Consider the following 27,880-nt stretch of genomic DNA (forward strand, 5'->3'; position numbering starts at 1 on the left):
GAATCGTCAGTTTCAGACGAATTCTTTAAGCTCCAGCCGCGAGCCACTCGGGGCATTCTTTTCACGCGGTATGTAATGACGGTTGTTGACGTTCTTCGCGGCTACTAGGAAGTCTGAGATGCGTCGCGCAACTTTTTAGACGTTACGTAATTTGAGATTTCTGGATATTAGTCGAGTTTAATAGGAATTATATAATTAGTGCTTCGGTGATAGCTGGTTGAACAACATTACGATAAGAATAATACTGTATTCGATGTAAAAAAAAAAAAAAGGTAGGATATAGAAATGGAGGATATTTGTATTTAATATTTTCTCATGACATTACAAAAAACGGAAACGTTCAACGTGGATATAATTATAACCCCAGCTTGTGTCTTATAAAATAGGTGTTGTAATTTATTAAACAACAGTAATTCTGAAACGAAAATTCTTCAATCTAATAAACATCTAACAGGGAGTAAGAAATTATCGGAGGATAGAGAAAGTACGATCAATAATGGAAAATATAAACCGCTGCAAACAGTAATAAGAGATACGAAATATCTCTGAAAATTACCAAACTATCCTAATCGGCGCGTTAATTATAAACGCTCGATCCCGTCCCTGATTTCACTCACAAAGAATCCCAATCCCTATAAAATAAATCCGGACAACCTAACTATATATGTGCAAATAGTAGTCCCAAAAATAAACCGTGGCTACCGTTCAATGATCAAATAATGGCCGTAAAAATATGAAGAAACCGGATCGGAGTAACGAGGACCGCGATAAATCAAAAGCAGCGGGATGAAACGTTATCGGTCCCAGATCAAAGAGCTTAACGATCGGATCGAACGCAGCGACGTAGGCTTGGCCAATTATCAGTGCCACGAAGAAACGGAACGGCGCGGCAGCAGCAACGATGGCAACCTCGGTTGGGGATGTTTAATTAATTAAGCCGGTCGTTAAATATAAGTCGCGTGGTGGTCAGGGTGTCTAATATTTCTTTGACTTTACGATTTTGCGCCGCGTGGACCAGAGGAGTCCTCATAGCCTATTGGACACTCAATGGGCGTCCCATAGGTACCAAAGTGAAAAAGAATATGTGATCGTAAGGTAGTGAATGGAATTAGCTTATTTTATATTTGATTAATATTTTTAATATTTAAAAATCTGGTAATAAGTTATATTTTTCATGTTTCACAAAAAAAAACGGTCTTAAAATTCGACATACGTTGTTAATGAATTTTACATTAGCAATTTCTCATTTTTTATTTGATTTTAGTTTTAAATATATATATACATCTTTGTATAATATCATGTCGCTGATTTGTCAAAATTTACAAAACATCATAGATTTATTGGTTATTTTCAGAAGGCTTATATTTTTGGATTTTATAGTCTTCTTAATTAATAAGTATATTAAAATATTCCTTGTTAGTCATAAAGCGATTTTAGTAATAAAAATAAAGTGTTAGTTGCTAGAATAAAAAAAAAACAACAAAGATGTACCGATATTCTGTTCCTGTGATTTTCATTTGTCACGCTTCTTATATATTTTCAAGCGAATAATAATACGAAACAAGTAGAACAACGAGAAAATAATATTTCAATTACACTATAAGATCGAACTATCAAATTCACTTATTTCTCAGACAACTTTCTAATAATCACAAAGATCGCGTTCTACGAATGTAAATAGACTGGAAATTTTGATTCGTTTACAGAAAATTCGAAAGTGGAAAATTTCATAGAATGTAGAATGCACATAATATGAAAAAATACATAAAACATCCAAAGTATAGTGCTTTCTATAACACTTGATAGGTAAATCAATTTTCTACCAAGGTTCTACTTGCTCTTTTACGTTCTCAAAAATATGAATTTGCATGAAAATTCGCAGTCTAAATATAAATAAGCAAACTGACTAATTAAACAGGTAAAGACGAGTCTGATAAAACGGAGACATTCCGTTGCAGCTAATGCACGTTCCGTGGGTACCAGAGTGAAAAAAATACGCGATCGCAAGGTAGCGGAAGGAAGCAACCTATTTTTGTGGCTGGAGAGCCCGTACGATGGGACTCAGCGTGGGGTTCGTTTCTTTTTGGTCGGTGATACTAGATGCCCCGTCTAGGGGAGGTCTTTGACGAAGACGAAGGCGAACACGACGATGGGTAAAGGAAGATCGAGAAGATGAATAAGAGAAAAGAAGGAAAAAGGATGGATCGAGCGACGAAATAAAGAGAAGGACGTCGTCTGGGTGTTGGATTACTCAAGGCCTACGGGCAGTGGTTCCTTGAAACGTGCAATCGAGGCCCGCGGGTTTCGACAGTCTTCTTCCTGGGAATTTGGTTGCCAATTGCACGACGATGAGTCTTTTTTTAGGGTAAGGACTTGGAGAACTACGAGGAAGGATACTGGTGTGAGTAGATGTTTATACGGTCGATGGCTCGAATTCGTTGTTTTCGTTGTCACGTTATTTCTTATTGCATATATCCATCGCTAAATTATTCTCATCGAATGGCACAACAACTAAAATGCAACAATTACGACAACAGAATTGCTTAATCTTACTGTGGCTCGATATAACTCAATTTAACCCGAAAACGTAGATATATAATTGAATAAGCATCATTGGAATATAGTTAACGATACCAAAGATAGTGTTTCGATATTTCATTCCAGTATGAAATATATTTATCTGTGTTCTAGTAGCTTTTATGTATTTTGCGCTTTTCATAGATAGAATATTTTAAAATTTGCGAAGAGGATATCCGGAAGGTATGCAAACGTCGATAAGAAACGTAGAATAAGAGCAGAATTAAATAATTAAATCTACACAACGTACGTGCCACTAACAATGAATGGAATCGTGAACACTAGTCTTTCATGAGTTTAAAATATGAATGATATTCGTAGGTCTCACGACTTGTCTATTCGAAACACTCTGAGAAGACTTACGAGTAAACGGCGTTAAGAGCCTCTGTAACCGCTCGATACCGGTACCGTTTCGAGTCACGAATCGAGAAACGGAGATCGATAGCCGGGATACTCGCCAATATTCCTGGTGCCGATAATCTTCGCGCAATTTCGCGGAGCCGTGAAGCCCGGGGCGGTCGGTTCGCGGCGGCGAAAACAGAAAGAGCGAGCGGATCCGCGGTGCAGGATCACGGAATGGTTAAGAAGCGTTCTCGTAGTCTTGGCTCTGAGATCCAGCCACCCCGTCATTTACATATTCATACCCTATCGGTTGATCTCGATCAACGATGCCTGATAAAACAGTTTAAGCGCTAATGCAGCCGCCGCGGTGCCCAGTTCCAGGCTTTTTCTCGTCGCGATAATCTCCGTTTCGTCGGGATTTTCAATCGACTGCCATCGCTTTCCTCTGGCCTGGAACCACGGGAAATTACCAATGAATAGTGGCAGCTTTGGAGAATGGTGAAAGGAAACGCGGCCAAGTGTCGCAGTGTGTTCTTCGATGCTTCGAGGGATAGGATGTTTACCCACGTGCGCCAACGACTACACCGAGCTGGGAGTTAAGATAATGTTTGCTCGAACCAGGAATCGACTATAGGTTACCATCGACTGCCGTGCAGACGCTTTTTTTTTTAGCTGACGTTACCGTGCAAGGTAAGGAATTGTTTTTTCTAGCGAATTATTTTTATTAGACTTTCCTTTGGTACGCGGAGCAATTTGTTGGAGATTTTAGAAGTTAAGTTAAGGAGCTTTTAATTGAGACCGAGGAGCGAGATTTAGATTTAGGACCGAGGGCGCAATTAGTTACGCATGTGTGTGTTAAGTTAATTTTAGAGACATTTTTCTTCGTGCTTTTGTTCAATATTTACGTAGAATCGAGCGAAGGGAATATTTGAAACGTATCTTTTGAGTTTATATCTGTCTGTAGTAATTTGTCGTGGCGTGAAACAGATATCGATACATAGAAATAATAGAATTCAGGATTTATCTTCACTTCAACGAATTTTTCTATCTACGTGTATTCGAAAATTTTCTGACGAAAGAGTTAGCAGATTTAGAATATCGCAAGCTAGTTATTGGCAGGTGAATTTTGCGAAGCGAAGAAATAACATGGTTGTATGTTTCAAATTAATTGAAACATCGATAATACCTCGAAAAATTAATACCAAATTAATAAACAACTATCGATACCCAACAAATCCATCGGAAAGGAAACTCAAATCTATTTAAATCTCCTGAAAATATCTTAAATAAACCAATCAACGATATTTGATAGGAAAGTTCCTAAACAAATTAAAAAGCTACGGTAAATCTAACAATCCAAAGCACGATATCAAAATCAATCCTATTCAAACAATTTCATACACACAGCCTCCGATGAAAACAACGAAACAGGGCTAAAATTCCTGAATAAAATTAACAATCAACCATCGATAAAATCCATCAAAGTCGCATCGCGTATCAAAATGAAACACTTCCGTGTAATCATTAATCTGAAATCTGGAAAACGCTGAAACACTCGTCCAATCCGGAACTCATCGTAATTCCTTTCACACAGAATCGTTCGAAGTTGTTCGCTGTAGTTCCGCAAAACTCCATCTACCCGTCCATCGATCTGAATATTTCCATCGGCCAGGATTTTACGCAGGATCGTTTCATCGATCGACGATTCCCTTCCCATTTATACACGTGCTTCCCCGTTTATCGTCCCGATAAGAGTATCCCGAGGAAAGATAGTGTCTACCAGAACAAGAAGCATTCCGTTGGTTCGAGGAGAAGCCTGGAATTCCTGGTCCGTATCCATTTCAAAGGACAATGATCCGGCAGTGCCTTTGTGCGATCCGCAATGGAGTGGTTGGACTGTCGTTGATTACTGGTGAAGGAGCAGCGCTATGGGTGAAAAGCTATGACAAGGGTTGCACGAGTGAAAAGAGAGAAACGAGAGGGGCTGGATGAAAGTTTGGAAGAGAGGAGAGTAGAGGAGGAGGGATGGTTGCTATCAATCACACAGGCTGGATGAAAGCCACGCGGTCGGCTCTGTGTCACGCCATTGTGAAATACCAGCCGAAATTCGAGCGCGAATCGTCCGAAATTTTGGAATTTTAATTCAACGGCTAGAAAATCGCTGGCTATTCGACGGATCGACCGGTATTGTCTGCTGTCCGCGACACGTACGGATGCCTGGAAATGATTATTTGCTGGCTGTATGGTGTTTCGATGAGATATGGCTGAATGGAAATTTCGGGGGCGAGCCATAGGTACGGATTGATTGGTGGTAAATATTCGCGGAAAGATTTGTGGTACTATTCGTATTAAAATCTTGTAAGTTGAACATGGGAATTGTTTCGTTATGTTTTTACGATGCTTGATAGCCGCGTTAAAGGTTTTTAGTATCGGTAATGCACCAGTATATTTAACAACGTGATTTTCGAGATTTTGTTCTTACTATGATTTGGTCAAATTCTTATGTCTCTTCTTTTAAAAAGATCGAATCCCGTAGTTGGTTTTATTCGTTCAATTGGGGTTTTCCTTTATTAGCGAGATTAGCATTTGATCAACATTGTTAACATTTTTTGATATTCTTCTATCTCTTTTAACATATTTTACGCTCGTTAAAGTTTATTATGTCTTCTATATCTCTTCACGTTTGTTTCGCTTCTTCAATTTTTCAAACCAATGATAAGACGGGACAGATGCAGAAGAAGTAAACAAAATATTTTAATCGCGCAATAAGGTTTGCTCCGATGTTCTTTTGAAAGATCCAGTTCGCTCGTTTGTCAGACAATTTTTCGGCAACTAGAAAACCACATTCCACAGGTACAAATAGAAGAACTGATTAATTAAATCGGGAAAAAATATAAAACGAAGGCGCTTCGTGGTACCCGGCGTTTAATTTGCGTTACAATCCGGGATTACTGTCAACAGCTTTTATTATACGTTCTGGTCGTAGCATTTCGCGAATCGCCTGGTATTTTCTGCCCTAAACGACAACACGTTTCCTCCTCGAACGACATTCCGTCTTTTTATCGTTCCCTTTATCGCATTCCCTTTATATCGAATTCATGACCAAGAGATGCATCGGATAGGATGTTCCATGGCGTGTCCAGCTTGATGCCTCCAACGGGCATCATCCGTATTTTTATCAGTGTCTCCCGCAGGATGATGACACGACGTCGCCTCGTGAAATGACAGCAATTAAAATTCCATCGTTCGCGGACCTCGAAAATCGTCTTGTAAACGAGTATCGTTCGATCGATGCTTGTCGTCGATGTAATCTTTTCATTAATGTACATTTTTAAGCAAATTGGTCCAATAACGAAGAGACGGAACTCGATGATCTATACTCTGTACCTGTTAAGTAGACGACGGCTCGAACTAGTAATAGGATCGTTAAAGAACGATCTAGTAATAAGATCTACGGTAGTTTGGTCCTTTGCAAGACGACCATACACTCTACACCTCCTTCTTTATCCTTTCGTTCACGCTGCATATTTCTTCCTTCTTTTGTTAAGTAATTCTTCCTTTTTCGCGGCTCGTTATAACTTTTTTGAAATTTCATCAGCACCTAGTCACGAAGGAATCTAATACCAGGTCCTAGATTTTCATGAAGGCGTCGTGTTCACATAACACGTGCAGCCGAATATTATTTTACCTGGACGTAGGAGGGGGGAAACGAATTAGATGTCCTGGGGCGAGCAGCGGTCGGTTTCTGGTTACACATGGACCTCCTAAGGCTGTCCGGGTTAATAAAACATTGGTACCAACGACAGTAGTCCCTTTATTACGAACGTGTCGCATGATTTTCGACGGTTTCGCCAGTCTGCCAAGAAATACGCTTCGATCAGTATCGTGCTGTGTCAACGGGATATTTTGACTGGTAAAAAAGCAACGTGCTTTCAAAGGGTTAAAAGATTCTTGTTTAACCACCTGGACTAGCCAGGATTCTATTTTCAGATCGGGAGTCTTTGATTATTGTATTTAATTTAGTTGACGAAGTGAATTTTTGAGAGATTGTGGAATTTTGTGTGAATACTGCGCGTATTCTCTTTTATGTAAAATATCAGCGACGACTAAGAGCTCGTAGAATTATATCGTTAAAAACAGAAATATATGAATTGCTATTAATTTAGAATGTTACAATTTACATTCATGCGTTAAGAAATATATTTTTCGATCTTGTAGTTACGAGAGAATTCTTCCTAACTTTAGATATTTTCGATTAATTTTGTCAATAGAATTAACTTTTTGTAGTATCAGAAGGACTAAATAAAAACTGAGTGTAAAAAAGTTTATTACCGATCGGAACACCACCAAACTACGATCGCTAATAACAGGGTATAAAAGATCCAAGATAAATGGCCCAATCACACCGATTATTTTGGCAAAACATTTTATCAACAACATCAATTTTGCGCACATCTATGCTACTGCCCCAAAATTGAGTATAAAAGTAATTTATTACAGATTGGAACTTCGCCTTTAATTACATTGTGACCACAGTGTACAGAAAACACAAATGACTTTATAAAACCAATTATTTTTGTAAAAAAATTTCTGAAAACAATATATTTCTCCTCCATTTATATTCATTAATAGCAACAAAATTGATAGGATCGTGATAAAGGAAATGGGGTAACGTTGATCGTGGCCACTGTGATATAATACGATGTTATAAATTTAATACACATTTTTGACCTACCTGCTCATTTACATACGAATAGATCGCGATCAAAGATCATTAAGACGAAACAACCGCTCGATGTTGCTCAGAGCGAAAGATAAGGGAGGCAAGATGGTGCGAAGGTTTCGAGCAAAAATCGAGAACGATTTATACCGACTCACGGTAGTCGATCGATCGATAATCCAGCATCGATCGAACCCTTTTCACGAGCCAGACTTGGAATAATTGAGCTGTATGCCCGAATAACCGAATTAACGATATACCTGTCCCTTTATCTGAAATGAATCAACGAAGAGAAGAAAGAGTATTCTCGTCGCGTCATCGAACGCGTCATCAATTATATCGTCAGCAACGCCCTTCGTGATGAGAACGTGCAAACACATATATGAATATTTTCATATATCCTTTAGAATTTCCATTAACTCCTTTATTCTTTTCTGATCTCGATTCTACTAAAACACTATTTGTCGTTAGCAATTTCCAACGTTTATTGAAACATTATTCCTCGTAAAAAAAAAAAGATGAAATTTACTTCTCAAGTATAGAACAAAGAAAACAAAAGAAGAAGAGAAACCAAAAGAACAAGAAGATAATTTACCAAGGAGAAGAAGGAAGACAAGACTTTCGAATCAAACTTTTCGCACAAATCCGTCGTCAACGAACATGCACCATTTAATTTCGATCAAATAAGCAGGTATTTCAGAGAAATAAAAATAAACTGATCTCGACAAGGGAATACGTAATTAATCTCACAGCTTTCAAGAAAAATACTTGCCTCGCAGTTCATTTGGAATGTGTAAACTGAATATAATAATACATCGGGCGATATAAAATTGATACCTGTGGAAGATAGTAGCTTTTCTGTCGAAATAAAAGAACACATAAATACATGTAATCATCGAAACTTGAAAGAAAGATCAATGAAACTGCGATATTTTGCAAGAAATTGCCCGATAAGGAGCGTCGTACAAAACGCCCTTGCCGCATTTAAATGGGGACCAGTATCGACTAACGGAGCCGCAAAGTCCACTTAGTTGTTCCGCACGAACGGACCCCGAAATGAGAGGCCCACGAAAGTGTCCACCTCCTTTCTCAAGGATCCATTTACTCTCGTTGCTCGTGGTACAACTTCCACGCATCGTCTCCTTCCCACAATGAGCCACCCTTCGTTCTTTTGCTTTCTTTCGTAAAGGATACTGTCCATTCAGCGCGAATGGTACACCTTTCAGCGTATAATGTTAAAAATCGTTCGAGAAAGGCGCTAAGAATAGGATGAAGGATGTTGTAAATAGTATTGTTCTGTATAAGAAAGAAAGTGATATTTGAATGAGTATCACGGTAAATAACAATGAGATCTCAGGTGTAATAATGTCCGCAATTTTTTTTTCTTTTCAGATTCGTGTTTTCCTTTTTGCGTTGACGGATAATGACAATTATTATTACTTGTCTTCCGTATATTATAAAGACCATGATCCTCGTATATCAAAGAGCGTATTGCAAATTTAAAAAAGAATTACAGATATTTACAGAATTACAGATAATTACAAATGGCACAGAACGAAAAAGCTAACTATTTCACATGGAACTAAATGTTCTCGGTAGGACTTTTCTACAAGAGAGAGAGACTTCCGCAACAGTTTTCCCGCCAATAAATAAATAAATAGACACGATGTCGTACAACGTATAGCTGAATATATCAGCTTCTTATCGTGCAAGTACATGTACTCTATCAGGCGTGAAGAACTTCGATCGACGCCGATAAAATCTATACGTGTTCGAGCCTTTCTCTTTGTTCTTTTTCAAACGTAGTTGCGAAGTTAGGTTTTCAAGCCGTACGAATCGGTTCCACGCTTAACAGATATCCGTGACGATCCCTCGACCGCTTTACACGACGCACCTATCCAAAGGTACATAGACGCCTCCAGTAAAATCCATGACGTGCGCGATATTCAACGATGATCTTTAACTCTCCCTCTGTAGCTCTTCCGACATTACCGCGCACCTCTGTCAATTCAAATCCAAGGCTATCACGTGCTTATTTCGTTCGATGACGCGTACGATTCTTCAACGCGAAATTCATCGCAGCTGGAACGCGCTCTATCGAAGAATCTTAAAGAATCGTTGGTAAAAGCGACCCGCTATTGCCAGAAATTTGTCACGCTTTTAGGTAGTTAGGAATCTTTCGATCGTCCTTTCGCATTAATTTTCTGTTATTTTCTAACGAATTGTTTGATAGACCGTAGAATAGAATTGACGAGGGATAGGAAATTGTAATAAATTATTTCTTTCGGTATTTAGGACAGGCAGTACGGATTAGAATATAACGAAATGTTTATCCAAATAAAGAATATGGAAGTCAGAAATTCGGTAGAATCTTTGTTATTTTTGTCAGATTTTTTCTGTTTGAATTTAATTTTTTTAGTGGAATAGCTACTTTTTTAAAACACGCGATAATTCTGTTATTATATGATTCTGATGCGTTATTCCGTTATTAGATTGCGTATATAAACCAGATAAACCGTAAGGTTCAACCAAGACACTTGCATCTAGCAAGCTTCTCGTCAGCAGCGATCCCATGATAACGTCAGCAGCAATTGAAAAACAGAATAATTCCCTTCAGGTGGAACACCAACATTAGACCAAGTCGTAAAACCCTCCCTGGACAATTTACGAGGCAGCAACTCTTGCAGCTGGAGTTGTTTACCGCGCCTTTTTCGCGTATACATCGCGGTACAGTTATTTCCATTGGCAGTACCGCGCTGCAACTTCATCTTCAAAGACGAAGACCGTTCGAAGAGGTCGGGGAGAAGTTGTGTAGTTTAATTGTTTACAGACACACGAGAGGCCCACGGTGCCCGCAACGTCTACACAGCCTCGTACGATTCCGCGAGGATGCATTTCGGCTGCCCTAGAATTAACCTGGCGTGGGGCCCGCAGAAAAATTGCAGGGTAGCAAAAGCTGGGGAACGCGGCGACCGTAGGAGATGAAGAGAAGAGAAACGAGGATATTAAGTGTGGGAAAGGCGAAGCTGGCCCACATGACGCGAGGAAAGTAGTCCTCGCGATCCTTTCTAAAGTGGGAATCACGTTTCTTTTTATTTCTTTATAATGCTTTAGATATTTTGTATAAACACGATCCGGTCGAATATGCAGACGGCATTCGGTTGATTTCTTGCGAAAAAATGAGGAGAAAGTATAGAAAATGATTTTTTCGTCCGTGCCTCGGTTTTCGAAAACATCGAATTTAAAAATTTTTCGAGTGAAAACATTTTGTCCCATATTTTCTTTTCATTTTTTTTTTCAAAAGGAATTACCTCGTTGTTATTCGGCCAGATTGCGTATTATGTGCGTTCTTGTGTGCATTCGCCTGATCTTCACCAGCAAATATCCCATAAATATATAAATATTCACAGTCTATGATTCGATGAATTCATAAGTTTTATTAGGGAAATTTTTAATACTATATATCCTGTAACTCGTGGTTTTATAATATCGGATCGAATATCCTACTGAATTAATATTCGTGATGCGGATTATGTATCAAATTCAACGAAAGAAAATTGTAACTGTACCTACTCTGAATTTAATTCTAAACTACAAGGTTATCGGATATCAATTATGGATATCAAACTACTGCGTATCAATTGCATATAAAATTTCAATGTTTCGTTGCACACATAGAGGCAAAGATTTAAAATACTTCGGATATGGGAAATTTCGTTCCTCGTTTTTTAAAAGATTTCATAGACGCACGAACAATGAAACAATATTGTTTACAGTGATTTAGATCTTTTATTTTTACAAGAATACATTTTTAAATTTTTTAGGTAACATGGTAAAATGCTGAAGATCTACAGTGTTTCAGTGTTTGAGTATTTTCCTACAATAAATCCTTCAATACATAGGAAATCATAAAGCATTACTAGAATCGTTTTCAATTATTTCGGACGATTCCAGATTTCCCTTATGTACAACATATATTTTATTCTAGTAATAAACGAAGCCAAGGTATTACGATTTTACGATATTTAAAATCTTAGGAAATAAAATTCGAAAACGTTTTTTTTTTTTTTTAAACATATTAATTTCGTTAAACGTACGAAACACACCAAACTACCAATATCTCCTCATACTTTCGATCTTCGGGAGAAATCGATTCAATCTTCGATTTCTTTAAGAAAAAACATCCCTAAATATAAATTAAAACTTTCGTACACGCTTTCAACGATAAAAAAAAGAAAACAATCTCATTGCGGAAGTAAAATGAAATATTCAAAGATTCGAGTCGCGTCATTTTTAACGGTTCGCAGAGAGCAAAACGTATTCGTGACCGAGTTACGACGTTTCGATTCGCATAAATCTACACTTGAGTATCGTTCTGGCTTTGTAGCGTGATATACACGCAGCGGTTGGCTCTCTTCTTCTCCCCCCCCCCTCTTCCTCTCTGTCGTTTGCATAACGCGAAATTGCTACTGAAAATGGCCACGCACGGTTATTATTGAAATTTCTCGCGGTCACACGGACATGACCCTATTCCGAAGCGCAGTTACGCGCGAGAACGGGAACAGCTTCGGACGGAACACGTTCATCAATGGATCGTCATCTTCCTTCGAATCGGCGATTTCACCTCGATCGGACCATTACCACGGGTTATCGAGAGGCTGCGGTGGATTTCGCATGACGACTGCCGTTTGTCGACGTCGTGGTTTCTACGGTTTGATTAATGAAACGCGTGGAGAATCTTTCAATCGTCCGAACCAGCTACCTTTTTTGCCTGCGAAATCATAACCAGTAGCGGATTCGGCGTACATTTGGAAAGCACGTAGTGAAAGATAACGTTCTAGCGACAAATTAATGACAAATTATTTTTGAATCTTTAGCAGGATTGTTAATCATTTGGCTTGGGATTTAATCGACGTCTGTTATCTGCGTTTATTTAATTTCGCAATATTTAACTGAAAATAATCTTTGACGATATAATACAATAAATGTATATCGCAGTTGTAATAGAATAATATTAAATTTGCATTTATTAACCATTCACTTCAAATTTAATCGATGGTCGTAATTGCGACGACTATTTAATTTTATAATATTTAGTTGAGAACAATCTTTGATAAATGTATGTTTCGGTTACAGTGAAGTAATATTATATTGCACAGATTAAAAGGAATTAGAGATTAAAATAAATCGTAATCATTTGTTCCATAAGAATCGAAACATTGTTATGTAGTAAAAAAAAAGTATTTTATTGCTACTAGGGGATTAAGAAGAAATAACAAATTCATCAAGTTCTTTATTGCAAAATAAATTTTGCGTAGAGGACGATTAATATAGTAACAGTACACGTGATATATTTCGAAACTTGAGAATTTAATAACATACGGCAGACGTTGTACCAAAACTTAATATAATATGCTTAATATTTTTTTTTATATTGGAATAATTTAGAGTACCAAAAATTGATAGTTGAGGAAACATAAAAGTAGCATTAATGGTAAATTTAATGGTCGGTACGTTGATCCTTAATTGAAGAATGTTAGAGATTAAAGTTCGATATGGAAGGTAGAATGACTAATAGTCAGACAGTACGAGATAGTTTACGACAAAGTGACAAATGACATTTTCAAAGAACATTAATGATCCGTGAAGAATCTGATCTAAAATGTTGAAAGACTCCTGAGACGATAAAAAATAAACATTCAAGGAAAAAGAATATATAATATTCGTGATAAGTTCATAGTAATTTGTCTTGCAACATTACAACTAATCTAATGCAATCTATCCAAAACGTTCTTAGATACAAAATTTATACTCATGTTTATAAATATATTATAAATACGAATAAATATATTTATATACGTGTAAAGAATCACAACCTCGAGATATATTTTGTTTTACTTTCTATTTGCTGGCAAGCAAAAAAACAGATAGGTATTTTCAAAGGAACGAAATTACCCATAAAATTCCATTCCACCAGCGACGATTGCCTCGGATGCAATCTAATTTCTAAAGTTCCCGATGAAACCTTCTAGTTTACGAGCGGCCATTCTTTAACTTTTACGTAACGCACACGCATCGTAAGAGAAACATATCTACGTAACTAATGACCGCAACAGTTTTATGATGAATGCACAGAGACGTCGGAGCGCGCGGAGAAAGGAAAACGGTTGCTTCGATGAGACAAATCGCATTTTCTCAACGACACGTTGCCATTAATTGACTCTTCCATCTCATCTATTGCATCCATCGCAATTCGAGCGCTCATAAGTATCGTAGCTCCCGCACAGTAATCGCGAAATTGACGTTTCAATTAATTCAACGATTACGAAATCATGAGTATACAGTTCGAAGGAGGTTTGCTAGATGTATAACTTTCGTTTTGCTTCGTTTCTAATTATGAACGCGTCTCTCCGCGTCGATCCTGCACGCTCGATGAGAATTCCGGTAGGATATTTATAATTTAACGTTTGATGACCCTACGTCATGCGTTTCACAGGGATTTTGATCGATGATTATTGACAAACGAGCGAAGGATAAGCGTTGCGGAAACTAATGTTACTTTCTCTGTGCAGATCTTTACGGGCACCGATCGCAAATGGAGACGTAGATGAGGAAATATAATTGATACGAGCGTAATGAAACACGAAGTCGGTTTTAGTCATTAATTCGTACGCTCATTCGTCTTGTTGCATTCTAATTGCGTGTACGATGGTAATTTTTTACTATTATTTTTTCCTCCTCGCGGTTTTTACACCTCGCGAGATAACGTCGATACACGTAATTTCTTCGAACATGTGTCTTTTTCGTGATACATATTAATATAGATCTTTCTTTTCAGCTGCGAAGCAATCATAGATAACACAACATTCTCTTCCACACAGTGACAAATATTCGTACAATTTCATCGCTATATTATACTCTTCACGATCATAACACTCTTCACAAAATCTATAAGGTTCTATTTCACATCACCAAAATCCTCAACTCTATCCTCAACTACTGCCCAATTATAGAGAAAGGAAGAATTTCTTAAACAGCCAATTTGTGGAAAATTGACCTGAACTTTTAGTACCTGTTACATTCATTACTAAAGGTTGTATATTACCAAGTATATTATTGGCTTTCCTAGCAAGATAATATATTATTTTACTGCTTTTTTCCATTGAATCAAGAAACGAAATGTTCACAACTACTCAGAAATGTTTGCTTTAAAGAAATTCATTTTACATTTCGTTATTCCTTCCCCCATCAATTTATATTAATTATATATATTGCGAGATTATTCAAACCCACAATTAGTCAAAAATTTCATTCCCTGAGAACCAACCATACAACTTGCACTCAATTCACTTTACGCGATACTTTCCAAACGATCGACATCGATGGTCATACACGTACCAGTACCGTATGGTTGCGTCACTCGAAGTCTAACAATTCCAAAGCCCGACAATCAAAATCATCGATAGCAAGCAACAATCGCAGGCTGAAAAGCCCGATAGGCGAAGAATCATTTCCATGCACGTTACCCGGTAATAGTCGATCTACAACGCGATCGTCGATCGCAGTTTTGCGGCCGGCCAAATCGAGCTAGGTCACGGTGACAAATGGCCGCGCGATCAGGATCGCGTGTGATAAATTCCTAGCTCACGGTATCGTTGTACAGCTCCGACGAGTCCAGGAGCAACCGGTTCCAGATCACGATGATATAGGTTTACCCGGTCGCGGAGGATCGATCGATATCGGCCGATAAATCCCATTATTAATGCGGTCTATCGCAAGAAGTTGATAAATTGCCGACGAAGGGTGAACACGCCGTGGCCGCGTCGGTCTCACGTTACAAAACGATCCCCCAAGGCCGCACGGGGAGATTTATCCGGCAACTTCCTCATGATTTTCGCGATCCTATGCATCGCGAGGTCCGCCTAATGACTCGAGCTTTTTTTTTTCCTCGTCGTGTGGACGCCGAGACCGGTGTCGCTGGTTCGACGGAAAATTATCGTGCTTGAGAACCTGCACGATTTTTAACCGAGGAGTTTTCTGTTGGCAGGATGAATAGGAAATTGATGGCGAACGATGGACGTACAAGAAGAGGAAGGGCTGGAAATGTGAGACCCAGAGGCGGATGGCTCGTTGAGATTTATGGCGGTTCGGTGGAAAATAAGAATTTAGAATTTTTCTTCCTGGAGTACGGGTGGTGGTCTCGAGTATGATGTAGAGTTGGAGTTTCCTACGTGGTGATTGATTCTTGTATATTTGTTACGATATTTTTGAAACTGCACCTGCAAAATTTCGTTTGGTTCGCTTGTTAAGTTCTAGATCGACGACAAACAAATTTTAATCGATATTTTTCTTCGTGAATTTTAATAAATTAGGGTGTCTTTTTATACGCATAGGTATGTATGCTTGTACATTATCTATCTACGCATGTACCCAAGGATATGAACATTCGATATAAATTGAACCTATTTATTTTCTAGGAATACAACTTCTTCTTGTAAATAATAAATAAAATATCATATCAGAACATAGACATCAAAATCACGCGACATCGTTATTTCAATATTCCTCCCCTCTCCTCAGAATCTTAAACCCTGAGAATCAGTCAGCTCGTTGAAAACCTGCTGCAACCGGAAAGGGTTGATCACATCCTTCCATCTGCGGCGATGTAACTCAATGAGCTCATGCTGGAAACAGACTGTCACCAGAACAGTATCACCGTTTCACCGTTATTACTGTTCGTCGAGACCTGTTCCCCTCTGCCTCTCAAAACACCTTTCTCCGTTCTTTCGAAACAGAAACTGACCTGAATCGCGGTGCATCTATCACGAGGAAGAATCGCGACGAGACACGTACCTATACGTCGTTCGATGCACACGCCGCGCCGGTGGTAACGTTGGTGTACACGGCTGCCACATTCTGTGTATATTCTCTCTCTTTCTCTCTCTCTCTCTCTTTCTCTCTCTACCTCCGTTGTTAATATTATTGCATGGCGCAAGCCGAGTTCTGCAGCCGGCTGCAGGTGCGTCGCTTCTCCACGCTCGATCCACCAAGGAGACGTTTCGGTGTGCATTGTGATCGAATGATATAATAAAGGCTGAAGTCCGTGGGAAACGGAGAACAGAACCACCTGACGCATCGTCGGCTACGACGTAGAGAAAGCCGCGCCGCAGGATAGGCCACGTGACCGGGACCGATGCTACGACGCCGTAAATACCGATCCCGTCGGAAACTGTCGAGAAAACGGGAACGAAACGTTCCCTTTTAAGAGACGTCGCCTGACTGGGCGTTTCAATGGATTTAGGATGGCGTGGTTTCTGAGGTGTTCCGATCCTCTTCCACTTCGTCGTGGGACAGTGTCGGTGGTTTGACTCGATGCATATTACATCTTTCGTTGTATAATTTCTGATATAGGTTGTTTTGTACGACGAATGAGTTTGTGTTGAAAGGTAGTGGATCTTTCTGAAGGATAACGATTTCTGATATCGTAGAACTTTGATCGAAGATCATGCGCCAAAGATACAATAGGAATCGACCTTTGTCTTAGTCGGTAGCTAAAAAGATGTATTTTGATATGAAATAGTTGGAGATCGTAGAATCGAAAATATAAGCTTCTTGAAAATATGTGATAAATGTTTTGTAAGAAACGAATAATATTAGTTTAATTGTTGTGTTACTTTAGTTTAATTAACGTTAGTCTATATAACTAACGTTATTAATATTTCTTAAATGTCCAAGGAAATGATAAAAACATATATTTAATCTTAAGAACAAAGGGAACAATAATATTGATGTAAAATTGATTGACAACACGTGGAATTATAAAATTGCTTTTCTATGAAACATGAGCAATATTATGTATCACGGTTTCCTTTTGTGACCTCCAATTGGGATTATTCAGCCTCTCCAATTTTGGAAATCTTCAATTAAAGAGTGATTATAATATAATGTTCAATGCGTCAATTGTATGTATATATCACCTATAATAGTGAATTATTTGGTATTGTATATTCGATACTTTAGGGGTCAGTAGGTGTGTACCGTTCTAATAATAAATTGCAAGATAAGAATAGTATATACATGTAATTGACGCATATAAAATGTCGAATATTCAATAGTAAATAATTATATAAAATGAAATGCATCAAACTAATCCTCGCATTAATTTATATCAAATTACGATAAATGATAGCACTTATAATAAATCAATAAACATCTGAAAATCTAGATTGTGCTTTTAAGAACATCCCGTATAATATAATGACTGGCAGATTAGTAAAATGGTGACGCAGGTCAACGCCAAACGTGAAAGGACTAGCGCCAAGGAGGAGCAGTCAAGTCAGCAGATCCCATGTCCACGAATTGTTCGAGCACGGTGTCATGAGTTTACGATACGTCTATCGCTGTTAAGTGTGCAGATGCCAGGTCCTAACAGTTCACATGGCCATCAAAGATGCAGACCCTTCTCGCCCATAAAATAATTTTTAGGCTCCTGACTTGAATGGTCGACTACAGCATAAAAATATTAATTAATGCGTTATCAAAAATAACCTTCTTCGAGGTCTGAATCATAAACCCGATCATCTTAACGTTTTTTATGTCGTTGAAAATTAGAAATTATTTGACAAGTATAAGTATCTAACGCGATTGGCGATTTCGTGGGCTAATTTATTTATGTGGATTAAATAAATTTAGAAGTTTTAATTGAACAGTATATTTGCAATTAGTAAGTCTCACTGAGATTGTCTCAGCGAAAATTAAATATTTCACTTTATAAAAATATTTTTTTAATGTTATTCATTACCCATTCTTAACGCTGGTTTTTAACTTAATTTTTATGCGAAGAATAACGACACGTATAATTTTTCTTATATTTGTAGGAAAAACCAATAACTCCGAATATTTGAAGAGTAAGAAGGTAGTAAATAATTAAAACAAAGCGCAAATAGATAAATAGCTAAACACGCATGTATATTATACATTAACAATCAACACTCGCATAGCGTTAGTGTAACGTTGTCCCACGGTGTAATATTACATGCAAGAATATTAAGGGCGTATTGTAATTAACATAAATTTTTCCATGCTTCAGATTCGCTATTTTTTATGATTTTATAACTTATAACAGACGGTCAGAGAAAATTGCGGGAAAATTTCTAATCCATTTCTCTTTAATTCGATCATTGTACCAACGATTGTATCACATTTGTATATTTATGCAAAACGGTTTTATTTTCCTTCAAACCACATAATCGAACTCTAATAATTACTAAGGAGTATCTACTTAGCCATCTAACGTCATATTCAAATCTCGTTGAAGTCCATCCTAATAGAAAGGCGAATACCTCGCATATATCTAACGTTGAATTAACTACTACAAAACGAAGAGTGCAAAAGCGTAAGCCTAGCATCAACGCGGAATCATTACGTCGTTGAATCGAACAAAAATCTCTGTAGCATAAATTGCAGACTTGACTGGTTCGTCCATCGAACCTGTTGCACCAACCGTTCGGAGACTGTCGAAGTAACTTTTATGAAAATATAATTATTTCAATAACTTCCTTGATAACGTTTTCATCATCATCATCATCATCATCATCATCATCATCATCGCCGACGTCATCGTGCACGCACGTATTACTGTAATTACGCTGTCAAACAGCGACAAAAGAAAACAGTTCGAAATGGAGAAAAAAGAAAGATCGAAATAAAGAAAGAAAGGAAAAATACACGACAGATGATGGAACGATATTAACAAACAGATGACAGCGGTACCTCGCTGCATCGGCAATTAGGGATATCATTAACGAAGGAAAGCTGATACAAGTGCAGGGAGAGGAATGTGTTACGAGAATGCAAAAGGTGATAGGGGAAAATTATGGTGCGCGATCAAAAATTAAAGTCGCTCTCCTTGTTATTACTCGTGTTCGGTGAGCGCGTTCACGGAGTAATTGAACTCGTGGCTGAATGTTACCGCAAGCGTAATAATATGAAAATAGATTGTGAATTGGAAAAGAGTACTTACGCACGTCAAGGAACGTTTATATTTCCTTCGATAATTGCTCCATACTGTATTTCTGAATAAAAATGCAGTTGGCTATTTGATGTCATACGTGGACAATGAAAGAGGGAAAAATAAATTAAAATTTAATATTGTACACAATTCTGTAATAATTTAAAATGTAACAGAAATAATTTGCGTTAAACTCCTGGAAATTAATAATTGCGATACATATATATATATATATATAGATAAATTCATAAGAATGATTTGTTTGAAATACTTAGGAATTAATCGAGAAACTGCAGAATATTAATAACTGCAATAAGTAGATCAATAAGATACGTGAAGAATTAATGATCTTGTATAAGCAAATATGTTATATAAGTACGTGTCACGTGTACGTGCCATGAATAGATTTTACGAAAATCTTATTAACAAGCTGTTACGATACGTGCAATTATAGGCGATAAAATATTTTCTGGTATTTTGATATACGTGTACAATCACCATATTCGCGAATATCTTTCACATAATAAAATAAAATGATACACATGTATACATATGAAATGAAGAAAAAATGAAAAGAATAAAAACTGAAGAAAATAACATCGCAACTTTATCAAGCATAAGAAAAAATAAACTGAAACAAAACAAATTTAATATAACAGAGCATAATATAATATGAAAATATAATCTAACAAAAGAACCTACGCTTCCTAACAATATCATCCATTAACTAACCATTCGTTACATTAAAATAATTTTAAAAAACCTATCTCAAAACATTTTTAATCGGCAAAGCGATCACTCGAAATTCACTATAATAAAAAGAATTCACCACTATTTCCTTGTGCAGAACATATTCTTTACACAGCCATATGAGAAAACACAGTTAATCATGACAATAATCGTTAGGAACACACACCAATAAAACGATCTCGCGAAACATGTTTCGCAGGAGTATCCATTTATACGAATAGGCAAAGGAAAAAGGAGAAACGCCGAACGTTAGTGTATTTTGGAGCGACTCCCACGAGCTGGGAAGGATCGACCTAAGCAAAAGAAAGGTGCCAGTACGCCCCCGCTCGAGAACAAGAGTCGAAAAAGCCTACGAATTATTCCAACCGTTTGCTCGCAACGGGATATCGAGGTGATATCCTGCGGGGCACGGCGTGGTGCCGTGCCGCTATCATCCGAAGCTTTCACCATCGTCATCATCATCGTCATCTGGCAGCTCCCTATTCCGATGGCCGCTGCCCTTAATGGATCGATTCGTCATAACTCGTTTCAACACCTTTACCAACTTCGACTATCGATCCCGATGATCTTCTGCGAGCACCATTTTCGTCGAACTGACGCGATCGAGATGTTAGATTGTTGAAGGTTGTCTTTAATTGCGTGGCGAATTATTGTGAAGTTTGAGAAGTGTGAGACGATCTCATTTGTGTCTCATTGTTCAATGAACTCGATAAATTCGAAGAATTCAAGCTTGAATTCTAAGGAAATGTCTTTTTGATACGTCGAGATGGATTCTAGTTCTCGAGATTGGCAACTGATAGGTAGATTGGGTTATGCATTTATAGGAAATTTAAAGATGAGAAATGCGCGGAGTGGAAAATGTGAAAAATTATCGAGAATTAATATTAAAAATTCGTAGTTATTAAGATCTAATGGAAGAATCATCTTGAAATAATATAGAAAATATAAGAAAGACTAAAAAAAAAAAAAAAAAGCCAACAGCACATGGAATTCCCAAGCGGTCACCCATCTAAGTACTATCCATGCCCAACACAACTTAACTTTGGTGATCAGACGAGAACCAGTGTACCTTGTGTGGTATGGCCGTTGGCTGTAATACTAAGAGTATTACCTCTATTTCTGGATAATTATTTACGTATTTTTTAATAAGAGATATAGAAAATCATAATAAACTTTTCACAATCTTTATTATAAATAAAAAGTGAAGAATAAAATATTTCTCACCTACTATGCACCTAAAATCAATATTAACTAATATTAACTAACTATTAACTAACAACACTAAAAATATACTTTTTGCCTATACCAATTCCTCCAATCTTGAAATAAATAGATTCTCCCAATTCGAATAACATTCACCCTCTTTTCAGCCATCTTATATATCAAAGAAAGAAGGATAATTTCAGTGCAAGTTTATTTCAACAATTGTATGATTCCTTTCACAATCCATCTATTTCTTTCCTCATGAACTCCGAGACAATCGAATAAACATTTTCTTAAATTAAACGTCGCGAAACTCAGATTAAGGTCAGCAGTTAGAGTCGATACGTGAATACACCTCTCCTTTTGCTGATTCTAAACAGTGGAAATTAATTCACATCGCTTAAAAACGTACTTGTAGATCCATCTTCCTTTATGCAATCACGAAGATGGAATATACAAATTGTTATTATTGGTCGAAAATCTCACATTTACGAATTGGACCATATCACCGAATGACGAAAAGAAACAACGAAATATGTATCCAGAATTGATCGACCCATATGAGGGATACCAAAGAACAATCATTCACAATCATAACAATCGTAGATAATAATCTCTGTTATAACTGAACGTTAACAGTTATAGCTTTCGATAAGACGCCCGAGTCGCAACTGAGCGCACGTCGAAAAGAAAACAGTCAGGGCCTACTTGAGGATACGTGATCCTGTTAGGGTGGCCTAATTGGACACGCTACATATTTACACTCTGATCTTGTGAAAGGTTACCACTGGACTTTAAATTATCTTTAAACACCAATTCAGACGCGCCCAGTAATTTAGTCGAGTAATTTAATAACCGATCGTGTGTCAACACGAAAATTTAGTCGAATAGTTGAGTAAAACGATCTAGCGAAGAAGATCCAAGAAGAAGCCAATTGAATAGATCATAAATTAATAATCCAGGTATACAAATTTGATCGTTGTGGCCATAGTTAAAATTCCGTTTCTCCCGAAACAAATCCTTACAGTTTCCACGTAAGCTCGATCAGGAGAAACATAACACGCGTGCGTGTGAAACGCGGGCTTCCTAACCTAAAAAAATATCCACGCGCGCCTCGGCTGACACCTGGCACAATCGTCGGCAATTTCTACGAGTAAACCGCGTTTACATATGCATACAAAGCGGCGGTTCCAGCTCGACAATGTGCGACACAGGCGGCCACTGCATCAATTCGAGAAAAATAAAAACTCCAGTGGCAAAGACGACTATGACGCGGTATGGTTTACCGCACGTCCATAGAAACGTCGTTGGATAGAACGTCGGCCATTTATGTAGCCGCCTGGAGGATCGGATTAATAGCCCTTGTACCTAGCCTGCGGGAGCGGATATCATTCCTTGCACCTTGTTTCCCGTTCCTACGCGAACGCTGACAATTTGCAAGGCCAAATAGGGCGGCTCATTTAACCGGTAGATTTATTCGCCGATTTCTTGCGAACCTGACGATCGAATACTATACGATAGCGGGACAAGAAAGGAATTATTGGGATTTTCGTCGAGCGTACATGTTAATGGTGTTAAATCTGTGTGCGTTTAGAGAAATAGCGGTTTGACCGATGATTTCTGTAAGGATAATGCGAAATTGGCGAATATATATAATATATATTGGTGAAATATAAATTGGTGTAATTTTCGAGCGACGATAATAACTTTTTTTTTATTCAGGAACGAATATAGTTCAGTAGTAGAGTATTCAGAGTATTCAGAAATGGAGAGTGACAGCATTGGACGTAGATGAGTACACAATGATTAGAAACAGTAATACAAATAGAAATCAAAATAGAATTTATCTTTTCAATGGAATAGCTATATCTAATGCATATTTTTAATATCACACCCTGATAGCAACTACGAGACTATACTTTCAAATGTCATTGTATATATCTAGAAAACTAGACATCTCGTTGTACTTTATCCAATATTTAACCTTCTTATCAAATATCAACTTTGATAAAAACGAATCAGTTACGCTATACGATACGTATAGCGAAAAATATATTTTAGGATCGTATGTACCAAGCTGTACATCGTGAACACGCCATCAACCCTATCCTTCCATCACTCTAATTCAGCTTCAACTAAATCTTCGTACACGTTCGAAAGTCACGGAAAGCAGCTCACAATCGCGGATTTAAGCACGCCAATCGTGGATCCCTTTCGGAGTCCGGGAACGTTCGTTATTCCTAGTATGCGCGAGGCGGTGTAACCTTACGTAGCGTTCCTAACTTGGCAGCAACAATTCGCTACGCCAAATAGGGCCGGTTATTTAATGCTCGTTGGACTTGTTTATTCGATCCGTGCCGCACAATTGAATTGCGCCCATTAAATGCTGTCGGAGAGACAGCGAGGAGAGCTTTCCGCGGCGTGCACACGCGGATCGTCGCTTATTCGCGCGTATATTCCACGTGAAAATTCAATATTTTACAGAAGCAGATAATCTAGACGGTTACGCGGGGCTCTGTATTTTCTTCGAAGCGGAATGCTGTTCGTTCTCCGCGTGTACCATTACCCCATTACCCGGGCTATGAAGACGTATGGCTCTATTTTCCAGGCTGAAACTGAAGGTACAATTTGCCCTGTCAAAGAAAGTTATTATACCGACGGTGCAGAAGAACGCGTTGCTGCGCCGTGATTTACTGGAAGCAAGGATTATATTATTGGAAGCGTGTAACAATTTGCCAAAATAAATGGTCATTGGTAACAAATAGGTGATGTCTAGGTTAAACAAATTTTTGGGGTCAGTATGGTTTTATAGATAAATAGAAACTCTTCTATTAACATATAACTGAAATATGGTCAGATTGTTATTAATAGTTATACTAATATATTATGCGATATACGGAGTATCTGAAGCTCCTCATAAATTCGTATAAATTTTACCGGAGTCAGTGTTACAGGTAATAACAAGAGTAAAATGTTATTTAAGGAAAAGTGTACAAGTATTTTATTAAAACGTTGATTAATTAAACGTTTATTCAACGTTTTATTAGATAACGTTAAAGATATGAGGAATTATACGATAACACTGTCTTTCGTACTGTATCATAACGAATTAATTATAAAAATCAACATTGCATGGAATTTTAAAATAGTATTGTCTTCAATTTATATACGTTTCTTATTATAAATTATGATAATCAAGCCCTATTGCAATTTATAAGCTGTTAATATTACTGGTTAATTTTATTTGTCAAAGTGTAATAAAAGAGGATTATATGTATGGGTATATATGTACAAATTTATTTTTCGAATATACAAACAATAAATACTAGTCAAAATTCATATTTAATATGGATTAAATTTTCAGCATTTTATGTGAAAACAAAGAGGAAATAATTTTTGATAAAAATAGGATGAATATTGATGGAAAGAAGAACGCATAAACGTTTCCCGTCTTATGGGATATCAATTACATCCTGCTATCGCCCTTGGCGCGAAAATATCATTAGAATCAATAACACCGACTAACCTTCCCCCAGGGTCATCCCTCTTAGCTTGTGTATTCGCGATTCTGCACCCTAATATTTCCCTTCGTGGAATTTCCACCATGGTACTGTCACTCAATAGCATTGTGTCTTGTATTTGGCCATGCTACAAAATTTTTCTTTATCCTCTTTCGATTATTCATTTCTTTACAGCAACGTGACAAAGATATGCGGGAAGATTAACAACACTTCAATGATTTAAAAATTTTTTCCAAAATAGAATTGATTAAGAAATACATCATATTTAGTGGAGTCCTCCTACTATTTATTCCTATTTTAGAATTAAATATTTTGAATTAAGTATTTCTAAATATTTTAATATTGCGATTAAATATGTTTCGATTCTTCGTATCAGAAAATTTTCTTAAAAAACTTTAAACATACAAAAATATTATGAAATAATTGAATAAATGTTGATATTAAAATGAGTGTGCTAAAAACGAAACAAAAGACAAGAATTATTCTAGAACGAGCATTAATCGAAATACATTTTCCATTAGCAGAATACAAAACTCATAGCGAAAGATTATACCGTTTTCATCTCTTAAAATACTCCATTGTTCTTGTTTCTCCAAAGCATCAGAAACCAGGAGCTCGCTCTCTCCATATCTTTCGTCGGTTTAGTGGTAATATTTTTTCGGTATGACCCTCAGGAGCTGGCGGTCTTGTCAAGTTGCTGGAAGGACACGCGAAATCCGGCGTCGTCGCAACAAGGAAGGGTGGAACGAGAAATTGGAGACGCGTACACGGGGAAAAATATATACGTGGCCCGAAGGTCCAAGGGGCCGCGACATTGTCTTCTGCAAGGAGGATTTGCCTTCGAGGAGGTTGCGGTCGCTACGAGGGAAGAAACCACCCCGCTAAGCCACCATGATTCCACGAGATAAACCCCCATATTATGTCGCCTGGGATAATACGAAAAACCCACCGCGAGATGCGGTCCACTCGTGTGTATAGAAGTATCTGTGTACACAGGGTGGCGCCAAACGAAAGAACACTGGATGTAGTTTATGGAGTCTTTATTCGACTGAAAACACGATTCTTCGTGGAAGGATTGTAATTGAAAATATGTGTTGTTCATTGGGAATTATTATATGACAAATGTAATTTTCGAAATACAAATGACACATCGTATTGTATGTTCTTGTTTTCTTGTTAATTTTATAATTGCACGCTACGAACAGGTAATGTTATTTAGAAAAATAATTTCAACGAAGCTACTGATATAAACATTCCATGAAATAAAATAAAATAACATATTCTAAAGTAAATACGAATTCATTGTACTAACTGGTAGTGGTTTATATTGTAGTATAATTAATACTGTTATATCGTAATATATAAGACAAAATAAAAAGGGATGATAGCTAACTCTTGTCTCATTTACAATTTGAAATTCGCTCATTTTTATTGAAAAAGTTATAGCAGAATTATAGGAACATTTAGACAACACTTCGCATCTTGTAAAACACATCGTTCGATGTAATCAGGAGTAACATATATGTATGACTATCAATAATTCAGACAAGTAACTTTAACATTAAAAGAGATGAGGTATATTTACTATATTTAGCCGATCACATAAAACTTCATATCCAAACATGGGTACTGTTTCAGCACGCAGTGAAATCGCTTTAGTAAACAAGCCTCCAATTACCTGAAGAATGTATTCGAATCTCATTTCACCAAAAGTCCGGTATTTTAGTGTCTGAAATCAACTGCTTTCTTTCGTGACACCCTGTGTGCACACATATCCATGCATAAAGATTTTACGGGCGGCGTGGTCAGGACGAGGCTTACTGGAAAGAAAAGAGCCTTCTGCAGTATCCCAAGGAACGAAAGTAACGAACGAGCGTAATCGTACACCGCGCGTGTTTCCTTAAATTGATTTTAAAAAACGAGCAAAGGAAGGACGGAGTAGCATACGGAGCTGAAGTAGCAGAATAAAAAAATCAGGACGAGAACGAAAATAAAGAGGAGGAAAGAATAATACGAGAAAAAAAGGACGGAAATCCCATATTCCCGGATTCGGAGACAAAAACGTGATCGTACGGGCCAGGGATAGAATTTATGGCGCGACATTAATCAGCCAGAGGTACGAACGATTCGCGCGAGCTGCGTTAATCGGAGAATAATTTCGCGAGCAATTTCGCCGAATTAGTAATTTATTTTACAGCCGTTCGGGGAGATACGCAGAGGCCTCGTAAAGCGGCTGCAATAAAAATCGAACGCGAGCCCGCACGAAAACAAGCACAGCCCCGCGAAAGAAGCCCAACAGAGATGCCCACCTAATCGTTGTTTCCTCGTAACGTTCGATCGTTTAAACAACCAATCGTTGCACCTTCAACGATCCACGTTCAACGTTCGTCAATATTTCGACTAGATCATTTCAAATTTACAATCATTTCTTTTTTAATGTCTACTGTTTTTAAGTGTCGTTGAAATTTTAAAAGATTCTTCTTTGTTATCTGTCGCCACTTTTATGTGCTGACGCGATTTAAGGAAATTAAAGTAAAACTAAGGCATTTGGGTGAACATTGTTTTCTTTTTTAATTTTATCGTGTTCTTGGTCCTTATATTTTTATGTTTTTGATGTAAAGTAGAAAACAACATAATAATAAAATAATAAAGTAGAAATACAAGCTGATGAAATGCTTATTGGCTGTGTACATCTTCAACAATAGTACGAATGGATTGCGAAAGATAGCTTTTGCTCAAAATGTTCTCTGAAGTAAT

The 27,880-nt window shown here is 37.5% G+C and overlaps 1 protein-coding gene and 1 non-coding gene across 3 annotated transcripts in view; both read right to left on the bottom strand.

Annotated features, from left to right (window-relative positions):
* LOC117235097 (UPF0489 protein C5orf22 homolog) overlaps positions 1-27,880 on the bottom strand; it is a 1,027,617-nt gene that overhangs the window by 669,953 nt on the left and 329,784 nt on the right. The gene's annotated exons all lie outside the window — the stretch shown is intronic.
* On the bottom strand, positions 21,372-21,490 carry LOC117235263. The gene has a single exon (XR_004493647.1). It is a non-coding gene; the product is annotated as a 5S ribosomal RNA (ribosomal RNA).

Source organism: Bombus vosnesenskii, unplaced genomic scaffold (assembly GCF_011952255.1).
Source record: "Bombus vosnesenskii isolate JDL3184/JDL3185 unplaced genomic scaffold, Bvos_JDL3184-5_v1.1 scf7180000013314, whole genome shotgun sequence".
In the NCBI taxonomy this organism is placed as follows: domain Eukaryota; kingdom Metazoa; phylum Arthropoda; class Insecta; order Hymenoptera; family Apidae; genus Bombus; species Bombus vosnesenskii.